The 23443-nt window shown below is 39.7% G+C and overlaps 1 protein-coding gene across 7 annotated transcripts in view; it reads left to right on the top strand.

Moving 5' to 3' along the window:
• BRD1 (bromodomain containing 1) overlaps positions 1-23443 on the top strand; it is a 113777-nt gene that overhangs the window by 8863 nt on the left and 81471 nt on the right. The window lies entirely within an intron of this gene.

Raw genomic sequence — 23443 nt, 5'->3', positions numbered from 1 at the left:
CTTTTTTTTTTTTTTTTTTTGAGATAGGGTGACCAGAACTGCGTATAATATTCCAGATGTGGATGTGCCATGGATTTATATAGTGGCATTATATTTTCTGATTTACTATCTATCCCTTTCCAAATGTTTCCTAACATAGTTAGCTTTTTTCAGAGAACTATCTGCAATGACTCCCAAGATCTCTTTCTTGAGTGGCAACAGCTAATTTAGACCCCATCATTTTAAATGTATGGTTGGGATTGTTTTTTCCAATGTGCAGTACTTTGCATTTATCAACATTGAATTTCATCTGCCACTTTCTTTCCCAGTCACTCAGTTTTGTGACATGCCTTTGTATCTCTTCACAGTCTGCTTTCCAAATCATTTATGAATCTGTTGAATGGCACTGGTCCCAGTACAGATTCTTGGGGGACTCCACTATTTTCCTCTTGCCATTCCGAAAACTGACCATTTATTCCTACCTTTTGTTTTCTGTCTTGAAACCAGTTCTGATCCAAGAGAGGCCCTTCCCTCTTATACCATGCCTGCTTAGTTTCTTAAGAGCCTTTCGGGAGGGACCTAGTCAAAAGCTTTCTGAAAGTCTAAGTACACTATATCCACTAGATAATCCTTCTCTATGTTTGTTGACACCCTCAAAGAATTCTAATAGATTAGTGAAGCATGGTTTCTCTTTACAAAATCTGTTGATTCGCCACAACATATTGTTTTCATCTATTTGTATGACAATTCTGTTCTTTGTTACAGTTTCAATCAATTTGCCTGGTACTGAAGTTAGGCCTATTGGCCTGTAATTGCCAGGAGTGCCTCTGAAGCCTATTTTCAAAATTGGCATCACATTAGTTATCTGCCAGTCATTTGGTACCAAGACTGATTTAAGTGCTATGTTACATACCACAGGAAGCAGTTCTGCAATTTCATATTTGAGTTCCTTCAAAACTCTTGGATTAATATCATCTGGTTCTGGTGACAACTTATTATTTAATTTATTATTTTTTCGTCTATTGACCTCTCAATCTGGGACAGTTTCTCAGATTTTTCACCTAAAAATAATGGCTAAGGTATCTCCCTCACATCCTTTGCAGGGAAGATAGATGCAAAGAATTCATTTAGCTTTTCTGCAGTAGCCTTGTCTTCCTGGAGTGCTCCTTTAGCATCTGGATCTTCCTAAGGCCCCACTGATTATTTGGCAGGCTTCCTTCTTTTGATGTACTTTAATTTTTTTGCTGTGTCTTGAAGTACAATTGTATAGTTAAAATTGAATAGTTCTTGTAAAAATGTTTCCATTATAAAAAAAAAATAAAAAAAAAAAATCATGGATAGGGTAAAATTTCTGTGATCCTAATCTTGCTTTTTTTATTTTAAACTTCCGTATATTGTAAGTTCCTGCAGCAACTTAAACCTTTGTCTTGTGCAGTTTTTTATATCTATGTATAAAATATACGTAGATACACTGAAAATAGTATAGGGTACTGGTTTTAGTGCCTGCAGGAGTTTGTTATATGCAGAAGTGTAAATACAACTAAAATGGACCAAAACTAGTATCAAAGCAATTGTCACCTGTTAAAATTATATGTCTATGTTATCAATATTTTAAACAAGGACTGTTGGTGTACTGGCAGTCTAATTTAGAACTTGTGTGAGTTAGTAAGAGACTGGTAATTTCCAAAAAGCTAACACTGAGAGATTTCCTTTATGTGGGGGGAGGAGAGCCAAGATGCAAGACTTGGCTTAATTTATCTATTTTTCAAATTTAGGAGGCCTTAAAACAACTTAATTAAATGAAGAGAGCACTGAAACATATTTTTTTTTCAGTTTTCATTCATTTACATTAACTGAGTTTTAATACCTCTTGAATGTGGAAACCTACTTCTTATGATGTCAGAGACCTGGGACAGAAGGCTGTGTTGGAGCGGCACACTGACTTCAGTTTTGCTGAACAGTTGGTTTTACCTAGTTGATATTCAAAAACACAATGTATAGTAGGGGACAGGAAATAAATATGGCACATAATTTAGGAAAAGAGATTTTTCTGATGTGCCTCTCTCTCCATACGGATTTAAATTCCAGCATTGTTTTATAGCACCAGTATTCTCGTTTTAGGATTAAGCGAGATGAATGCTTTGTAATATACTTGTGGCAGGGACCATATGTTTATGTTCATAATGTTTACCACAACAGGGCCCTGATCCTGATTGGCCTTATAATACTACAAATAAATTATACCATTTGATGTATAATGTACATATAGTGTACGATTAGAGCTGGTCAAATTATTCTTTACAAATAATGGTTGTTGAGAATGTAGCCCCCTTCTGTTCTGATTTCTGTTAATATGTATGTTGAATAGCTTGGACGAACAGCTTTCAACCTCTCTGGGTTGGTAGTAGACTTCAGTTAGATTGCACTCTGTTCATTGTTCATGGTTTGTTTGGTGAAATGAAATTATTTCTGCTTCTTGATGAGATAATTAATATTTTAAAACAGGGTAATAGCAAGGAATAAATACTCTTGTTCACATGAAAAATAGGTATTCATACATTCAGTCTAGCTCCAAAAACGTTTGCAAGCAATTCTGTTTGCTTGAATGTTCACAAATAACAAGGGAACAGGAATTAAACAGCAGGTTGAATTAAATAGCAGTTCAGAATTTAAATGCTCAAACAGTGTTGAACCAGTTCTAGCTTTTTTTACTTTTAGTTCTCACTAAAATGAGGCCACCACATAAGTATGGAGGAAGAGGGTAAGGAGGGGAGCATTATGATTGGAATCACCCAATTTTAATATTTGATATCTTATGAAAAATCAGGGATAGAAATAAGTGCTCTACATTGTTGGGAAAACTTCCATTCCCAGATTCCACAGATATTCCAGCATTTGTTTTCAGCCTTGCGCTGAAGCAGTTGGACATGTGATGTTCACTGGTTCCTCGGACCAGAAATTATATTTTTGGCAGTGGTCCAGGGTTTAAAAGTGTAGTTAAAAAAATAACAATTTAAAAAAATGGTTCAAAGGCAAGTTCTTAATATAAATTGTTTGGCTTTGGATATTGCCTCAGAGTCCAAAGTTGAAAGGTGTATATTTTCCTAAACTAATTTGTGAATCAAACAAAAAAGTTTGTTTTTGATTTGTTTTTATTTGGCTTTACTGAAGAGAAAACTGATTTTACTGTAGCCCAAAATCTTCATGGTCTAATCTTCCTTTCCTGAAGGATAAATACTATGAGAATTAATATGTGAGCAGTTTTTAAGTACAGTTCCACAAAATGATAGTGAATGCTATGGTTAATGCTACTTGCAGGGTTCATGGAAACTAACCCCCTTTCTAATACTATTTTTAAGCTGTATCGCTCTTGGGGATGAAATTTGCCGTGCCTTTTCTACGGAGTGAGGAAAATTTAAGTCATTTAAGTTATAAAAGAAGGAAAGCATAAACTCAATTTTAAAAAATAATTAATTGGCTTGATATTTAGAGCTGTTGAACAGCGATGTAAAAGTTGATGGGAGCTACATGTGCTCAGCACCTCTGAAAATCAGGACATTTAATGTATATATTTTTCAAATCTCCTGCTGAGTAATATCTCAGAATTGGCTGAATAAAGAAACTCTCTCTTTGGCATGTAGTTAGACCTTCATGAGAGTGTTTCTTAGTCAACCTTCGGCGAAAAAAAAAGCATTAAAAGTAAAGTGAGTAGAAAAACATCTTCTGAACATGTTCTCTGAAACTTTATCAAAACCTAATGAGCCCCTGCTTCCATGACATTCATTTAGGTATGAATGAGAACTGCACCATCTCCTTAATCTGGAGTGCCTCAATGAGAGAAGCTACACCTGAACAATATGTATGTGTGATATTGACATACACCCATAGTAAAATTATCCCCAAAAGCCCCTGCCATAACAATAATGAAAATAGTAGGTGTGAAATTTGCAGTCCCTGTCTTTTCAGGATATCTGTGCAATTATTTTGTATTCCATAGTTTTCTTACATCAAGCTTGTTTAAGAAAAATTCCCAGGTAAAGCTTTCAGAATCATTTAAGGAAGTTGAGGTCAGATTTTCATACAGTTTTTTGCACCAGTTTAACTAGATTGATTTAAAAGCAGATTCAAGTTATTCCAGTGTTGCTGTCTCATGTAGATCAATCCGTAGGCTTCTATGTCCTTTTGGCATTTTTCAAAAATGTGATCCTTTCTCTTTCCTGCTTGGGAAAAATACATCTTTCCCAGTTTAAATTAACATTACTGCCCTATTAAACTACTCCTTGAGAAAACTCCAGCAAAATGAACCCATTTCTACACCTGTTGATGTCAGTGGGAATGGGTAGGAACTCTTCTTCCCCCCCCCCCCCCCCCCCCAGTCTTCTCTAACATTGTCACCCACACTGCCCATGCTGTATGTGTTCAATTATTTATTTAGTTGGCTACTTCTCACACACTGAAAATATATATTAGTTAATTACTTACAACAGGACTCTTGTTACTTCCTTTTGTGCTTTTTTTTAATTTTTTTTTTGTAACTTTAATGTTGCATTAACTTTTGCCTTTGTTTATTATAAGGGAGCATCCCCTAAACTTTTGATTATAAAAGATTGACATCTTCTTTGAGAAGTTTTCACACCTGCATTGTTTGCTTTTGATATGGAACGGGGGATATCTCTTAGGCCTCAGAAATGCCTTGTCTTTCTTCCATGAAATTCCATTCAGCTTTGGCTGATATAAACTGAAAATCATCACTTACCTTCTGTTGCTTGCATTCCTAGGTAAAACTTTGGCAGTATGCTAAAATAACTAAATATGATCTGAGGCAGCGCTGACAATGTTGCTGCACACGCTATAATGGGAACACTTGAAAGATGTCAGAACAGCTGTAGTGGGGGCGTTCCCCCACTGGTACTCGGCATGTGGCCCCAGTTGACACCATCTAGGACAAGAAGGGTATGTGGGGGGAAGAAAGGGTGGAGGACTGGGCTCCTCTCAGCAACCCCCCAGATATAGCACATTGCCTGAGTGGTCCATCCTGCCCTCTGGAATAACAGCCTTCTGCTACTGTAGGCTCTGTAGCTCACATGGTAGCAGTCTGTGTTTTAGTGCCAAGGTAAATGGTTCAGACTCTACTGATGATGCATGATATCTAAGCTATTACAGTTGTACATAATGGAATTTGTTTTTAACCTTTTTCCTTTAAAACAATAATTCTAGGAAATTACATACAAAAAGATTGCAAAGTAAAGCACTCAAAAGTTAGGAAATGGCAGATTTACGGTTGTTGGTGCAACCGTCATTCTTCCCTTCATGTGTATGCATTGATAGTGTTTAATTTTCACATACTTTTTATTTTCCCTGCATGATCCCTGCCTCATTCAGTGCACATGATAAATGCGCAAGGGAGCAGAATTAGGGCTGCCTGTGCAACCTAAATCTAGCATTTCCTAATTTTCTAGTTCTTGACTTTGCAACCTAAATAACATTCGTTTGGTGTTTTCTTTTTATACGTATAGACATGATACAGACTTGGTTTATATGTTTGAGCCAAAAGAAGTACCGGAATGTCAGGTTTGATCACTATGTAAAATGAAGCAGATATTACAATTTATATCCTTTGGGGAAAAAAGATCTTGTGTGAGAACTGTGACTGAAGTTTGATACCAACTGTAAGGAGTGTGGCTCAGGAATATTTTTACATAATGTTAAGGGGATCAAAAATACTGTAAAAAGATTTAAAATTCTTCAGTATTGTGGAGATGCACTGTGACATGGTGTTAACCCATGAGGTTACCGTAGCATTCATTCAAGAATTATCCTTGACCCTTGATTGAGGTAGATGAATTAAAAGACTAACTTTTACCCAGTTCTAATCTGGAATTGTAGATGGCAGCAAAAGTTTTTCAGATTCACCAGATATGTTTGCTTCAGTTAAAGAAATAAAAATTAAAAAAACAAACAAAATCAAACTTGTCATTTAGACATTTTTGAAAGAAAACTTTTTTGGTTTGAAATGACTTTTTGTTTCAATTTTTAAAAAAATTTTATTATAGCCCCCCAAATGCTTAAAAATGGTCAGTCTAAACATAATCTTTTTTGTTGTTGAAATGAAACAGATTTTTTTTTTTTTTTGTTCGTGGGCAATTAAAAAAAATACTTTGTTCAACTCCACTCCAGATACTGAAGAGTAAGTATGCAGTCTTGGAAGCTGAGAAAATAACATCTGAAATGCAAGCTTGTTTTGGTGACTGGAAGCTGAAGGGAATAAGAACAATACTTGCAAATAACAATGTAATAAACAGTAATTATCTAGCTTTTTTGTGTGTCAAATTATGTTGAGGTACTAGCCCACTGCTATCTTATGCTATGCTATCTTATGCTATTACCTTGAAAAGATATTTAATGTAATTATTATGAGAAATTGGTCTGCAGGATGCAACCAATGGAGAAGGAATAGTAAAGCTCCTAACACTTTTAAATAATGATATCTATCTGATATCTTGGAGGATAAACTTTCTCTATATTACATAGATTTTTTTCTTCCACATTTATCTTTGTTTTGGTGATAATGGCTTATTTCGACACATAGTAGAAATTAGAGTTCTGCCACTGTATGCTTCAGTGCACAATATGCCTGCCACTCAATTTCTCTTAAATAAATAATGGGGTCACCTTTCCTGAACAAGTATTTATATCCAAATAATGAAATGCTTGACTGAATATATGAATGTGATAAAAAACTTTGACCACACTTGTGACTTAGGATGGCATAGAGCATGGATTAGAAAATATTTTAACACAAGATGCTTGGAATATGAACTTGCTGAAGTATAGAATTGTTAAAGAGGGTACATTTTAAAAGGGTCCCTTCAAAATGATGTCTCCTACAGGCATCCTCAACACATGTAGAATAGTTTATTCAAACCTTGAGCTTTTCTTTTGGCATAATAGTGATAGATATTATGCAGTTGAGATATCAGGAAAGTGGCAACATCAGAATGTTTGTTTTTATCATCACTCCTGGTGATGGTACCACAAAAAATCTGAAGATAAGTATTTGAGTGCTTTAGTGAATAATTGTATAAATCTGAATCAGAGGATAAGTGGCTAATGTACAATATTGTTTTGTTTTATTTGGCTTTATAAAAGAGTAAGAGGTGTGTATTTCATTCTGTTTGCACCTCCCGACAATGGAAAAAATACATCCACGTAATTAACATGGGGAGGAAAAAACAGCAGCCTCACAAAATGCCATAACTACCAAATAGCTGTACAACACTGTTGTCATGTCTGGATGAAAAATAATAATTAATTGGGTGATCACGTTACTGAAAGAAATTTAGAGGCTCTGAAGGAAGTAGGAATTTGGTCACTAGGGAAGACTGATTGTCCTATAAGTTTTATTAAGTTGATAACCTCTCTGGTGGATATGTAAGACTATTTGTTGAAGTCACTGTCCCCTTCCTTGAATAAAAATTGAAGAAATCATTTTACTTGAACCAGGAAAAGAGCCATTGAATTGTGACAGTTCACACTTCTCATTGATAGTTTGGACAAACTTTGGAAAAGAAGCTTCAAACCTTTCTTTCCAAGCTGATCAACCTGGGTGTGTAGATGGATTTTAAATTAGATTTAATAAACACTATTGTATTTTAATAAGCAACCCTCCCCCTCCTTGTTTTCCCATAATAGCTTCTCTGTTACTGTAAAAAAGGTTTTTGATAAAGTTGTGGGGGGTGCTTACTTACGTGCTATGTTGTTGTTGAAAACCTCCTTACACGTAACTCACATGTCCCAAATTATTAATTGGTTTATCTTAACTGTGTGTATAAAAATCTAAAAGACTCAGTTGGGGAAAAAAGTCTGTCTTCATCAGTTAATTATAAATTGTGTATAGAGACATGCCATAGGTATGTTCTACCTTTTCTTTTCCTGAGTTACTTTCTGTTGTTTCATATGTACAGTGCAAGCTAACTTGAAATGGAAGCTAACTGGAGAATAGTTGGTATTTCTATAACCTATGTGGAGACAAATGTTAGTATTTTTGCAGGCAATTTCTAGTGCATCCTCCAAAGAGATTCAAGCCCTGATAATTGCATACATGGATGTGGCTGTTGTTCCTTGTTTTCAGTTAACATAGATAAGTCCAAAGTTCTTGTTCTGAACCAACAGGGTAACTAAAACAGAGCTTTAGTTTTTTAAAGGCAAAAAGTCTGAAATATTTTGAGATTCACTTATCCACCAATTGCATATATTAGCTAAAATTTTCCTGCTGACAGATAAAAAGGCAATGAGAAGTGGTTGGTTCTTCCTCTTTAATTATAGAAGAAATTTGATTTTAATGTACATTGCCAAAAGTACTGTTTTAAGGTAATTTTATTTGTTTCACAAGAAGGTTACAGAACTGCAAAAAGCAGGGAAACACAACTGTTCAGTACTCTTCTAGAGGGAAAAGAGGCACGCAGTTCTTTGGGGACCCCCCCCCAAAAACCAACAAAACCCTTGAGGTATAGAAGTAGGATGTCATTTTCTGTAGAATGGGTTAAAAGGAAAGTTGGAAAATAGTAGGAAGTAGGAAATAAATTAAGTTTGCACGTTCTAAACATTATATGACTCCATGAATTATAATTAAGATAATCCACAGGAAGACTTAGGAAATAGGAAGGTAGGAAGAGTTAACACACATGATCTTATATTTCTGCTTTTTATTTTTAAGTGTATAATTTCTGAGCAATATTTCATTCCTCATTGCCATATGTAGTCCTTTGAGGTAAGTGCTATGGTGATGGACGTGGAAGACAACTCTTAAAATTTATAAGATCTTTAAAGAGTAAATACCTCTTAAAAAAATATTTTCAGTGTGATTTTAAACAGCTACCTTACAAGGTAGTATTTAAAGATGCTGGAAACAAAACAATTCCTGCTTGGTATTTTCAAAGGAACCTAAAGGAGTTTGGTTCCCAAATACCATTGGATTTCAAAAGGATTTGGATGCCTGACTCTGTTGAAGATCACATACTATATCACTATAGGGGAGTAGTTATATTAACCTTATAAAACTCATGAAACTAACCAACCAGGCACTGAACCCCCCCCCCCCCGAAAGGAAAAAAAAAACCCTGCTCACCTGTTACATTATTAAACTTTTATATTTTTCTTGTCCCATCACAAAAAAAATTTACTCAAATGGGTGACTTTACAGGTAGAGTTTTTGCATGAACTCTAGAAAATGTAGGCCTGGTTTTATATTCCATAGTGTGAGTGAGAAGTGACGGTAAAGGGCTTTATATTGGCTTTACCAAAAGCAAAGTGAAGTAATTGTCATTTAAGTACTAATATAAAATGTAAAATTAAAACTTTTGTTTTATTGCATTTTATAATAATGAGAGCCTAGGGAAGGATGTGTGAGCTTTATGAAGAACCTTAATGGGAAGAAAAAAACAGCTACTAAAGGGCTCTCTGATCTTGCGGAGGAAATTGTAACAAGAACCAATGGCTGCAAATTAAAGCAAGACGAACTCAAAGGAGAGATAGGGCATAATTTTTAACAATGAGGATGATTAACCATTGGAACAAAATACCATCAGAATGGGTGGCTTCTCCATCTCTTGAAGTGTTCATATGAAGACTGGTGCCTTTCTGTGAAATATGATTTAATCATGATATGTTATGGCTTGTTATATATGAAGTCCAACAGGATTATCTAATGGTCCTTTCTGGCCTTAAAAAAACTATAAATCCTGCAAAAAGTTTTGCATATATTTAACTTTTATATTTTGAATATTTCCTGGTCAGGAATTTTCTTCAATCTCCTTTTCTTAAAATCAAAATTTTCTGTGGAAAAATTTAAATTTTTCTGGAAAATGTAAATGACTGAACCCCTGGTTGATTTGAACGCTGTGGTCAGAGCAAAAGTGAAATTGTCAAGAGCCATCCAGGCGGACAGTGGAGAAGCAGATTCAGCTAGGCTGACGGGAGATGAGGCTGTGCTTCCCAACTCTTAGGCAGTTGGGGAGTGGGGAGAACTCAGCAGCCAGTTGAGTCTACTTTGAGGGTTCTCGTCAATTTAACTTTCTGCCTGTAAGGAGAAAGTGAAATTGACCAGAGCCTTCCAGGTGAGTAACTGGCCACCAGAAAAATTGTTTCAGTTCTCACAAAACAGAATTTTTCTGAATTTGTCCTGCAAAAAAACTGTTGAGATGCTTACTGTTCATTCTGAATTGGGACTCAATTTTCTGTGGGGCAGAAATTCCATTTTCCAGCAAGCTCTACTTCTGTTAACTTCATTGGGGCTACTAGAGGTGTATAAAGTTAAGAACGTGCATGTTTCTTTGTAGGATCAGAGCCTTATTTCTTTCTGTGAGTTGCTGTGTATTCTGTTAAGTGTAGTTTTAAAAGCACCAAGAATCTCTTGGGATTCTTTTTGAAGAGCACCTTTTTTCCTTTTAAAATACTAAAATAATTGATGATCTCAAACACTAGATAATCAGAAATTCAAATGTAATTAAACTTCACTGTGATTTAATTTCACTTCCTATAGTTATATTTTTAACCTTTAATAGTGAAAATTATTGAAAATGTCATATTTCCATATCCTTTCTTTCCATTATGTAAGAAGAAGCATATTAAAATAAAATTTCTTCCTCTCTATATAGAAACCTTTACTGTTTGGGAAATACGGAAGTTGGAATGGAATGGACACAAATTTGACTCCTTTTCTGTGTGTGTACACTAGCATCAGTGATGAGTCAGTAGAAAGTCAGCAATGTATTGTTTTAGTTAGCTACTATATTTCATTTAGGCATTTAGTTTTGCTTGTTGTTTTTTGTGGATCTCTTAACATAACAGCAAGGGAGGGAAGAACAAACAAGATTGTAAAGTCATAAAAATAGGCAGGAATGAAGGAAACTCAGGGATAGGAATAGTACCCTGAAATTTTAGTGTTAGTTCATATTTCAAAACTTATTAGATTTCAAGTTAAGTGTCCTTTTCAATCATACAACTTGTCTGGCATTTGATCCTTTATGATATCTATATACAAGAAAAGGAAGTGACCACCACATAAGTTCAGTTAATATAATTATGCTGGAAAAATACACATTTGCATTTTTGTGGGAATAATCTCATTTTAGTTAGTCTGTGCATTTTGAAAGCCTAGTAAATGTGTAGTGTAGGCAGGTGCTACAGAAATTTTCTTGCATAGTTCTTACAACTAAGTCCTTAATCCTGAACTGCCGTACTCCTGCTATTTGGTATTAGTCTCTTAATCAGATACCGTCAGTAAGCTACCAATTAAAGTGAATTGTGTGGCATTGTGTTAAAAAAGATCCACATTAATTTGCACAGGTAGCATATTTCCTTTACCACTGCCTAATGTGAATTTTGATTTCCACATATTTCCTCCAGTGATCACTTAAGAGGGAAGGTTTGTTTTTATACCCCAAACTCCCATTATTTAGACACCCTCTTTACTTCTGATGTCCTTACAAGAAACATTCTCTGGTTATCTTCAGTAACATTTATCAGAAGTTTTAAAGATTTCCCTCTCACCCTGGGAGACTGCAGAAAAGTCTTAACAGGTTATATTTGATTCTGTTAAAATAAATAAAACAATTCTGCTGAGCAACAAAGAGACTACTCTAATAGCTTGAATAATAGATCCTATGCATCAGCCTCCTTTTATAAGATGCTTGTGTGTAGTTTTTTTCCTTTGGTATATAAAAAGTTATGAAGATGGAGCAGTCTTTCTGAGTAAGTGGAGGCTGTAATACATCTTTCTCTTTCTTGCTTATTTGTGTCATATGCACTGTTATGCAAATATTTTCCATTTGTTTTGTTTCTGCTTGAGGACTTCATAAAACTAATGTTTGTTCATTGTGGATTTACTTATACAAAATTGCCAAAATGGGCAAGTGCCATTGAAGCCAATAGAAGTTTTGGGTGCACAGTATGTCACAGGATTGGGCCTACATATTTTAATATTTATCTGGTTCCTTTAGGTTAGTGGTTCTCAAACTGTGGTCTTTGGAGCAGTTGCTGCAGTAGAAGAGAACTGGCTGGTCTTATAGTTCTGGCTTTCCTTATTTCAAGCTGCTGCATAACATCTAAAGGGCAACTAAAAATACGTTACTTTTTCATGTAACTAATAACTAGCTGCCATAGTGGTGGTATGTAATTGAAACTGAGAGAGGAACTGGTTGACATAATTATGAATGGGGGAGGTGTTCTGTGAGATTGCCATTGGGAGGCCAAGCAGTCCATGAAAACATAATGTAATAAAGAAATTATCCTCATTAGAAAGAAACCTGTCCTTTAGGTTCATCTACCTAAGTTACAGTGTTTCAAACACTTCAAAAAAATCAAACAAAACCAAAATCCTTTTCTGGATGCAATTGTTTTCAAGCCAAAATTCACTTACAGCTTTACTTCCCGGTTTAGGCTCTTTTCATGCAGATGCAATATATGTGCAGCTCCCATTGACAACCATTAGGTAAATCCCCACATGAAAAATTATGAGTAGGACTTCAGTATATCCCAGTTCCACAGTTATTGTGACGTCACAATACTTAGACTGCAAGCAGAACTGTAAGGCTGTGAAACAAGTATAACAGTTGTGAAAATGTTTAAACATCTTTGTGGTTTTGGAGTGGAGCCCAGGAAAGGGGAAACTAGCAGGGGGCCTGCCAGGGGAAACTCAAGAAATTAAAAGGTAGCAGTCAGACAAAATAGCTTTAGAACAGAGGTTATCAAACTTTTGTACTGGTGACCCCTTTCACATAGCAAGCCTTTGAGTGCGACCCCCCCCCTTATAAATTAAAAACACTTTTTTATATATTTAACACCATTATAAATGCTGGATGCAAAGTGGGGTTTGGGGTGGAGGTTGATGGCTCGCGACCCTCCATATAATCTCCCCTGAGGGGTCCTGACCCCCAGTTTGAGAACCCCTGCTTTAGAAAATGGCCAGTGTGAGGATGGTAGGACATGCATTTATGCTATTGGTTTCTATCTAGAACAACAACTCGGAACCTCAAAATCTGGTCCTGTTAGACAGGACCAATTGTACATGGAGGGCTACCGAAACTAATGGAACAGAACTACTTTCCTTTTACAACTCTCTAAGAGGTAAACAATACAGAAAGGCTTTAGGATACTGAATTTTGACGTTTGTTTTTATCTATAATATACATGTTCAGTTCCTCAGGGATGGGATGCCCCATAGTAACGTTAACGTATTTGGCACCCTTGTCAGCAGTCTCAGAACAGAGGTCAAGATTTGCACAAATGTGGAGATTGACCTGTCTTTCCTGCAGAGATTCTTCCAGATCAGAGCAAAAATTTACGTTTTATCATGCACTTTTAATGCCTGCATGAGCACTGTTCCCATTAATGTCCTACCCCTACATTTCTGTGAGGCCTGGTCTACACTTGAAACTTCTGTTAGTATAGTAATGTTGGTTAGGGCTATGGTGTCTTTCTCTTCTCCCCCCCCTCGCCCCCCCCGGCGCATTTTTATTAGGGCTGTTGATTAATCGTAGTTCACTCATGCAATTAACTCAAATATTAACTGATTTAAAAAAATTAATCGCAATTAATCACACTGTTAAACAATAGAATACCAATTGAAATTTATTAAATATTTTTGGATGTTTTTCTACGTTTTCAAATATATTGATTTCAGTTACCACACAGAGTACAAAGAGTACAGTGATCACTTTATATTATTTTTTATTACAAATATTTGCACTGTAAAAATGATAAACGAAAGAAATAATATTTTTCAATTCACCTCATATAAGTACCGTAGTACAATCTCTATCGTGCAAGTGTAACTTACAAATGTAGATTTTTTTATCTAACTGCACTGAAAAACAAAACAATGTAAAACTTTAGAGCCTGCAAGTCCACTCAGTCCTACTTCTTGTTCAGCCAGTCACTAAGACAAACAAGTTTGTTTACATTTACGAGAGATACTGCTGCCTGCTTCTTATTTACAATGTCACCTGAAAGTGAGTACAGGTGTTCAATTGGCACTTTTGTAGCCAGCGTTGCAAGGTATTTAAGTGCCAGATATGCTAAACGTTTGTGTGGCCCTTCATGCTTCAGCCACCATTCCGGAGGACATGCTTCAATGCTGCTGATGTTCATTTAAAAAAAAGTGCGTTAATTAAATTTGTGACTGAACTCCTTGGGAGAGAATTGTATGTCCCCTGCTCTGTTTTACCCGCATTCTGCCACATATTTTATGTTATAGCAGTTTTGGATTATGACCCAGCAAGAACTGTTCATTTTAAGAACACTTTCACAGCAGATTTGACAAAATGCAGAGAAGCTATCAATGTGAGATTTCTAAAAATAGCACAGCACTCGACCCAAAGTTTAAGAATCTGAAGTGCCATCCAAAATCTGAGAGGGGTGAGGGGCTTTCAGAAGTCTTAAAAGAGCAAGATTCAGATGCCGAAACTACAGAACCCAAACCACCAAAAAAGAAAATTAACCTTCTGCTGGTGGCATCTGACTCAGATAATGAAAATGAACATGCATTGGTCTGCTCTGCTGTGGATCGTTCTCGAACAGAACCCGTCATCAGATGCATGTCCTCTGGAATGGTGGTTAAAGCATGAAGGGACATATGAATCTTTAGCGCATCTGGCACGTAAATATCTTGCAACGCTGGTTACAACAGTGCCATGCGAACGCCTGTTCTCACTTTCAGGTGACATTGTAAACAAGAAGCGGGCAGCATTATCTCCTACAAATATAACCAAACTTGTTTGAGCAATTGGCTGAAGCAGGGCTGAGTGGACTTGTAGGCTCTAAAGTTTTACATTGTTTTATTTTTGAATGCAGTTATTTTTTGTACGTAATTTGACATTTGTAAGTTCAGCTTTTATGATAGAGATTGCACTACAGCACTTATATTAGGTGAATTGAAAATAGTATTTCTTTTGTTTTTTACAGTGCAAATATTTGTAATAAAAATAAATATAAAGTGAGCACTGTACACTTTATTCTGTGTTGTAATTGAGATCACTATATTCAAAAATGTAGAAAACATCCAAAAAGAATTAAACAAATAGTATTCTATTATTGTTTAACAGCGTGATTAATCACGATTAATTTTTAATCATTTGACCGCTCTAATTTTTATATCAGTAAAAGTCCTAGTGTGTACATAGTTATACTGGCAAAAAAGTGCTTTTGCTGATATAGCTGGGAACTGATGCAAGGCTATATCAATAAAAGCACTCTTTTGCTGGTATAAGCTGCATTTACACTAGGAGTACTGGTATAGCAAACTCCCAGCTTTCCGATGGTGTATACACTGTTTGCTTCTGGAAGAGCTTTAGATTATTACTAGAATTATAATATCTGTGTATAAAAATATGTTGGGGGTGGGGACGGCGAATCCATAAAACTCATTTGAGCAGATTGTTTATGAAAAATGGCAGTTTAGAAGCTGCAAGAGGTTTGAAATGTTAGCAGTAGTCCTAGCTGAGATGGATCAGTGGCAGAAATTTTCCTGTCCAAGAATGGCACTTAAGTATGTGTTTGTTTTTTGTCCACTGAAATTAGTGGGGCATACACATGTGCATAACTGCTTTGCTGAACAGGACTGCACATAGTTAAGTGCTTTCTTGAATCATGGTCTGTATGCAGTTTATCATGTGACTGTAATTTGTCACACTTATGCACTAGTGACATCCACAGGAAAAAATTGAATTCGTCTTGCACCTGTATTCTGATATGCAGGTCAAGAACAATATCTTGGAAGGGTTCCAACCATTCTATACTACCATTGGGGTTCTGGAGCAACTAGAGTTAAAGATAAGTCTTGGTTTGTTCCCCCAAAGACAACTGTAGTACACACACATCTCAACTTACTACCTTGAACATGATCAAGAACATTCTGCCTAGGAAAATGTGTATCTGCAGCTCCCATTAGCTCAGGGGTCGGCAACCTTTCAGCAGTGGTGTGCCGAATCTTCATTTATACACTCTAATCTAAGGCTTCGCGTGCTGGTAATACATTTTAACGCTTTTTAGAAGGTCTCTCTATAAGTCTATAATATATAACCAAGCTACTGTTATATGTAAAGGGTGGCCTGCTGGGACTCCAGGCCCGAAAGCAGGATGAGCAAGGGCTGGAAACCAAGATTGGCAGCTGAGGTGAGTGGAGTAGGTGGCTGGTAGGCCTGAGCAGGGCTGGAGGCCTGGACCCTGTCCGCAAGAGAGCCAACAACCTGAAGCAAGGTGAGTGGAGCTGCGCGGTAGAGACCCCTGCTGGCGAGGGGCCATCAGCCAGAACCCCAGAGCAGCGACTGGCTCAGCCTGTCCCCACTCTGGGGTTTCTGCCCCCAGCTCCTGCCAGCTGAAGTCTCAGCCCGCTCCCAGCCTGGGGTTCCTTCACCCAGGCCGGCAGCGGGTGCTGAGTGGGACCTGCGGGGACCCGGCTGGCAGGAGCCGGCAGCGGAAACTCCAGAGTGGAGCGGGCTGAGCGGCTCAGCCCGACCCCCGCTCTGGGGTTTTCACCGACGGCTCCTGCCAGCCAGGGTCTCAGCCCGCTGCCATCTTGGGGTTCCTTCCCGCCCAGGCCAGCAGCGGGTGCTGAGTTGGACCCATGGGGACCCCGGCTGGCAGGAGCCAGCAGCGGGAACTCCAGAGCGGGGCGGGCTGAGCGGCTCAGCCCGACCCCCACTCTGGAGTTTCGGCTGTAGGCTTCTGGCAGCTGGGATCTCAGCCTACTGTTAGCCTGGGGGAAGGAACCCCAGGCCAGCAGTGGGTGCTGAGTTGGACCCACGGCATGACCCCAGCTGGCAGGAGCCGGCAGCGGGAACTCCAGAGAGGGGCGGGCTGAGCAGCCCAGCCCGCCGTGGCTCTGGGGTTTTCACCGGCGGCTCCTGCCAGCCGGGGTCTCAGCCCACTGCCAGCCTGGGGTTCCTTCCCCCCAGGCCAGCAACAGGTGCTGAGTTGGAACCCGCGGCGGGTCCTGCAGGAGCCGGCAACTGGCAGCGGGAACTCGAGTGGCGGCAGGGCTGAGCGGCTCAGCCCACGCTGCGTGCCAGGAAAAATCTGCTCACGTGCCAACTTTGGCACGTGTGTCGTAGGTTGCCGACCTCTGCATTAGCTATTATAACTGTTCCAGATATCTAGCACTGCTGGAAATTTGGTCCTTAGTCTCTTCAGGAACTAAATATTTTGTGGCTGCAGCTATTCCTTAATGCACAAAGGACTTTCATAAACCTCCTATCCTAAAAGGAGGGCCTGATTCAAATGGACAGTTGGTCCACAATGTTTTCTGCGACCAAGTAGAGAAGATTTGGATCACAATTACCATGGTGCAAGTCCTGAGAGTTTAGGATTGAGAAGAGTTGCACAAGGTGTTCCAAATGGCCACATAGCTAATCGAGTTCTCTCTCTCTCTCCTTCTCCCTGTCAAAGACGGGCTATGCCAGGGGTCAGCAACCAGTTTGTTTACCTGCCGCCTCCGCAGGTTCGACCGATCGCGGCTTTCACTGGCCGCGGTTCGCCACTCCAGGCCAATGGGGGCTGCGGGAAGCCGCGGCCAGCATATCCCTCGGCTGGTGCCGCTTCCCGCTGCCCTCATTGGCCCAGAGCGGCGAACCGCGGCCAGTGGGCGCTGCGATCGGCCGAACCTGCGGAGGCGGCAGGTAAACCAACTGGTGCAGCCCGCTAGGGTGCTTACCCTGGCGAGCCGCGTGCCAGAGGTTGCCAACCCTTGGGCTATGCTTTACTTGCAATGGAAACACAAACTGAGGGTTAGTGGTTCATATCTGTTCTGAGCAGGAACATGATGGAAATAAATGGTTGAAACATCTGAATGGCCTGTGATTTGTTTGCATAAGCCATTGAGAAGATCTTGCACTGGCAAATTACTCCTTTTTACTCACTGTGAAGGGAAGCTGTTATATACTGCTTTCTGTTACCTTTGGTAGCAAATGGCCTGGCTAAATTTGGGAGACACAAATGCTCCAAGAATCCAGTAGTCCCCTTAAACCTGATAAGGATTTTGTGGTTTAGTCTCACCACATCTGATCACACAAGCAGCTCAAGCTGTGGTTGCTTGGGTGTCTTCAAGTTGGTGTAGTTTTGACCCAGATTTTTGACTCAGCTGAATAGGTTTTTCAGTCTGCATGAGAACCATGTCAAAGCAGTTATTTAATTGTATCTTTTACTGTTTTGCTTATCAGCTTAGTATGGTCTTAAAGCCTGTTCCATATCAGAAAAGTCTGTTATGGCAGCCAGCCTCTGATTTTCCCTCAGGGTCGTCCCTTTCCCCTCCCCCACCCCCCCCTATATCCAGGAGATTTGCAAAGCAGCCACATTTCTACATGCTTGCTTAGCAGTATTGCTTTCATTTAAAGTAAAATTTTCAAGAGCATTTAAGTTGCATATAATTAGTCATTAAATGTCACTGGGACTTAGGAGCCTAAATTGCTTTAGCACTTCTGAAAATTTTATCCATATCTTCCAGATAATTTGGCTTGTCTGTCAGAGATACAGGACCTCTTTCCAGGCCCAAGGTTTTGTAACTTTAGTTTTTAGTTTTGGCATTTCCTTTTTTTTTCATTAAAGAATGGTCTCATTCTTTACATTAACAGAAAAAATATATGCAGGTATCTTATATCTCTACTAAAAGTAATTTTTAATACTCATGTACAAAATCAAACAAACACCTTTTCTGCAGTTGCTACTGCTTGTTGCAATATTTTGTTCTATTCAAACATCCTTACAGTGTTTTACTCTCCATGGCTGGACATTTGTTATAATATCTTACTGAAGAGAAAGTTAACATGTTTCCATTCACTCTTACACTCCTTCCCACAGAGGATGAGGTTTCTGTAACTCTTTATTATTTTACCTCCCACTCAGAAGGGAACTGTGGTTAGAGCTTTGTAAAGCTTTTGTGTTCCGTTGCAGGGACTCAAATAAAACCGCACCTGTTTGCATGAACAGCTTTAGAATTTTGTGTGTTCCCATCTCATTTACATGCAATAGTAGGCCTAAAAGTTGGGGATCTATTTTGATTATCTTCAGAGAACAGTGGTTACAGATAAACTAATAATGTTTTAGCACGTCAAAAGTGATCTAGACTTGGATAGAGGTCTGACACTGAGAAATTAACTCACTTGCTAAACTGGTTACCACTGGCAGTGGGTGAAACTACAACTTCTTCTTTGAGTAGTGTCACTATGGGTGCTCCACTTTAGGTACATAGGCCCCTCTCAAGCCCTTGATTGGAGATTTTTCTGTTAGCAGTGTCTGTCTGATCCACACATGTGCTCTATCCAACCTTCTGCTGCAGTCCAAGGGTGCATAGGGCTGCCTAGGTGACCTGCCCTTTGTTCCTTCTCTACCACCTTGGCCTGAGACAAAGCTCTAAGGGATCCAACTTGTGCATGTCTCAGCATGTTTTGTAGTTGTTTAGTATTTAATGTTTTAGTTGTTTGTTAGTATAGAATTAATTAGATAGTTGAGAGGTTTCAAGATCATTTGGCTTGGGTGAGTAGGCCTGGCTTGCCAGGTTTCAAATGTTGCCTCTCTTGTTGGGAGACTCCCAATCAACAATGGCCACTCTGAGTGTACCATTTGCTTGGAGGAGTTCCATATCTCCCAAAAGTGTAACTTTGTCCTGGCTTTAAAATCTGGAGCTTGGGAGACCAAACTGAAGCTGCTGCTGGAGCATTCCCTTTAACCGTTCCAGGTCAGGTCAGGATACTCCGTGTACATCTGTCTCCGAACAGGTTCAGTGACCGTCCAACTTCAGCTAAGGTCTCAACTGAGAAGGGGAAGATCCTTGCCCACTTCAGGGATGGTGGGATCAGTCCTGGGTACCATCTCCTCTCCTCTATGGGCCTTCCCAATTTCCAATTGAGTTCCTTGCGTGGCATATCAACAGCAGTTTGCCAGACATCTGGCTTCACTGCACCAGGAAACTAGGGTCAAACAATCTTCTCTAGCAAACCCCCAACATAAGGAGAGGAACAGGAGGCTGGGGTGGACAAAGAGCCTACCCCTTCCAATTTTATCTTCATCGCCGGACGAGACAGTCACGCTTCTGCCACCATCAATGGCCGACGATTCTCGTCAATTCTAGGACCTTGCAAAGAGGGTTACCAGACACCATCCAGATACCAATGGAGGAGGTTAAAGACTCACGCCACAAGCTCCTGGACATTTTGCAGTCAGTGACTCCTATCCAGGTTGTGTTGCCTGGATCCAGCAAAGACTGTGTGGCAGACTCCTGCCACCATACCACCAACTTGTAAACTGGCATATAAGAAATATTATTTCGCCCCGTAGGGACTCAGGATTTTTGTTTTCCCACACCCCAACTAATTCCCTGGTGGTGGATGCTGTCTACCCTGCCTGTTTGCAGCATTACTCCAGGTCTGCTCCTTATGCCAAGGACCAGAAAAGGTGAAACCTTCATGGACGGAAGGCAGCCTCAGGACCTTTGAGTTTCGGATGGCAAACTATCAGGCAACAATGGCCAAGTATGACTACATGAATTACAACAAATTTGCATCCTTTATGTAGAGCATAGAGAACAATTCCAGGTCATCATTAAGTAGTCTTTAGCCAAAACCTCTCTCCAAGCGTCCTTGGGTGCTGTGGACACTGCTGCTAGATTCATCTCCATAGCAGTTGTCATAGAATCATAGAAATGTAGAACTGGAAGGGACCTTGATAGGTCATCTAATCCTGTCTCCTGCATGACTGAGTATTATCTATTCTAGACCATCCCCGACAGGTGTTTGTCTAACCTGTTCTTAAAACCTCCAATGGCAGAGATTCCGCAACCTCCCTAGATAATTTGTTGCAGTGTTTAGCTACTCTTAGGCCAGGTCTACACTATCCCCCTAATTCGAACTAAGGTACGCAACTTCAGCTACGTGAATAACGTAGCTGAAGTTCGAAGTACCTTAGTTCGAACTTACCTTGGTCCACACTCGGCAGGCAGGCTCCCCCGTCGACTCCGCGGTACTCCTCTCTCCGAGCTGGAGTACCGCAGTCGACGGCGAGCACTTCCGGGTTCGACTTATCGCGTCCAGACTAGACGCGATAAGTCGAACCCAGAAGTTCGATTGCCAGCCGCCGAACTAGCGGGTAAGTGTAGCCAAGGCCTTACAGTTAGGAAGTTTTCCTAATATCTAACCTAAATCTCCCTTGCTGCAATTTAAGCCCATTATTACTTCTTTGGTGATTAAGGAAAACAATTTATCATCCTTTATAACAGCCATTTACATACTTGAAGTCCCCACTCAGTCTTCTCCAGACTGAATAAATCAGATTTTTTCAATCTTTCCTCATAGGTCATGTTTTGCACTCATTTTTGTTGCTCTCCTCTGGATTTTCTCCGGTTTATCTAGATCTTACCTCAAGTGTGATGCCCAGAACTGGACATAGTACTCAAGTTGAGGCCTTATCAGTGCTGAGTAGAATGGAAGAATTATTTCTTGTCTTGCACTCATGTGCAGGGTGTCATGGCTCCAGTTGGCGAGATTCCTGAGAGAGTCTAAGAATGTGGTTGAGGACCTCCCATTTGATGATCAGAAGCTTTTCTTGGGAGCTATGGATGGGTCCATGCACACACTGAAGGACTCCAGGGCCACATTGAGGTCTCTGGATATATACACCCCTACAAACGAGGAGATTTAGCAGGTCTCAGACTGCCCAGAAATTGCACTCAACTCAGTACTCTGGTTTTCACAGAGCCACTGAACCTGCTAGAAAAAGACAGATTCCAGAGGAAAAGAACTTCCTACCCTCCTTCACCTAGTACCCAGTCATTATCAAAACAATAATTTTGACAGATTGGTTGAGAGTTCGACTTCTTCCTCACTTCTGGTTTGCAAGCTGCAACCTTTTGCCTCCTTTCCCACTTCAGGAGACTTCATTTCCAATAGGCTTGGCAGCGTATTACAACAGGTCATGGATGTTATAATACTAGGCTACACCATCCATTTCACATCCCTCCATATCCATCCCCCTTCTCCATCCTTCTTCAGGGACCTTTCTCACAAGACTATATTAAGTCAAGAAGTACACTCCCTCCTTTGCTGAGGAGCAATAGAACCAGTCCCATCCCCTCAAGGGAAAGGGTTTTACTCCATTTTCTCATGCCAAAGAAGGCTGGAGAGTGGAGACCGATCTTAGAGCTAAGACGACTGAACAAATTTGTAAAGTCTGAAAAGTTCCAGATGGTGATTCTGGCACACAGCAGATACCTGTGCTTCACCATGGGCCAGGATAATTTTCATTACTGAATACTCGTGATCTGGTATAGCGTGCTATTATCCTTTGGGGAGGCAAAACACCAGCTTCATTGTAGCAAGCAGTAACACACCAGAGGTCCATCTCAGCAGTCCCTTGAAGAGATTGTGGACCCCTTTGATCTTCCTATGTTGGTGACAAAGAGTCGAGATGATTTCCAAAATTGTTTGGTCCTGTCTTCTCTTCAGCCCCAAGGGTGTTCACGAAGGGGTTAGCAGGATTGGCTGCTTACCTTTGTAAGAAGCAATTTTAGTTTTCCCATATCTCGACAACTGGTTACATAAGGGCCGATTTTTATGAAGCCATACTAACTTACACCCAGACAGGTCTCTCCCTCTCCCAGGAGTTGGGTCTCCAACTAAACGTAAAGAAAGCCAAGTTAGCCCCGGTACAGAGAATACAATTCCATGGGGCATATTTGGATTTGTTGGCAGCTAGGGACTTCCTTCCCACAGACAGATTGATAACTTTGTTGAATCTGGTTTGGACAATTCAGGGAAGCCCTAGTATTATAGTAAGGAATGGCTTGCAGCTCCTGGGTCATGTGGCAGCTTGCACCTTCGTGACCAAGCATGCAGGATTACGTCTTGGCTACTTTTAAGGCTGGTTCATGAAGTCCTATTCCTCACCCAGAGTTAAGTTGGACAAACAGGTCACAGTTTCCTGCCAGGTGAGGAACTCCCTAGATTGGTGGTAAGATCAGCACAAAGTTTGTGCAGGTGTCCTTTTCATCTGCCCAGTTCCAGCAGTAACTGTGACAATGAACACATCATTGTTAGGTTGGGAGCACCCTATTCTATCCATCTACCTGTACTTTTTTCCCCTAAACCACATAAATGTCAGCAGGGGACTTTTCTTCATATGTTAGATGTACAGTGGGCATCGGCCTTTTATCTGGATAGGACCAAGCAATTTTGGAAATTACTTAAACTCTGTCTCCAGTGCAGAAAGTTCAAAGAGGTCCACAATCTCTTCAAAGGACTGTTGAGATGGATCTCTGGGTGTATTACTGCTTGCTACAATGCAGCTGGTGTTTTGGCTCCCCAAAGGATAATAGGACACTACCAGAGCACAAGCAGCTTCCACAGCATTACTCAGAAACGTTCCGTTTCTGAGATATGCAGAGCTGCTACACGGGCTTCAGTGCATACGTTTTCTAAACTCT

This window comes from Chrysemys picta, chromosome 1 (assembly GCF_011386835.1).
Source record: "Chrysemys picta bellii isolate R12L10 chromosome 1, ASM1138683v2, whole genome shotgun sequence".
NCBI lineage: Eukaryota > Metazoa > Chordata > Testudines > Emydidae > Chrysemys > Chrysemys picta.
Note: the sequence above shows the minus strand (reverse complement) of the source record. Positions and strands in the feature narration are given on the sequence as shown.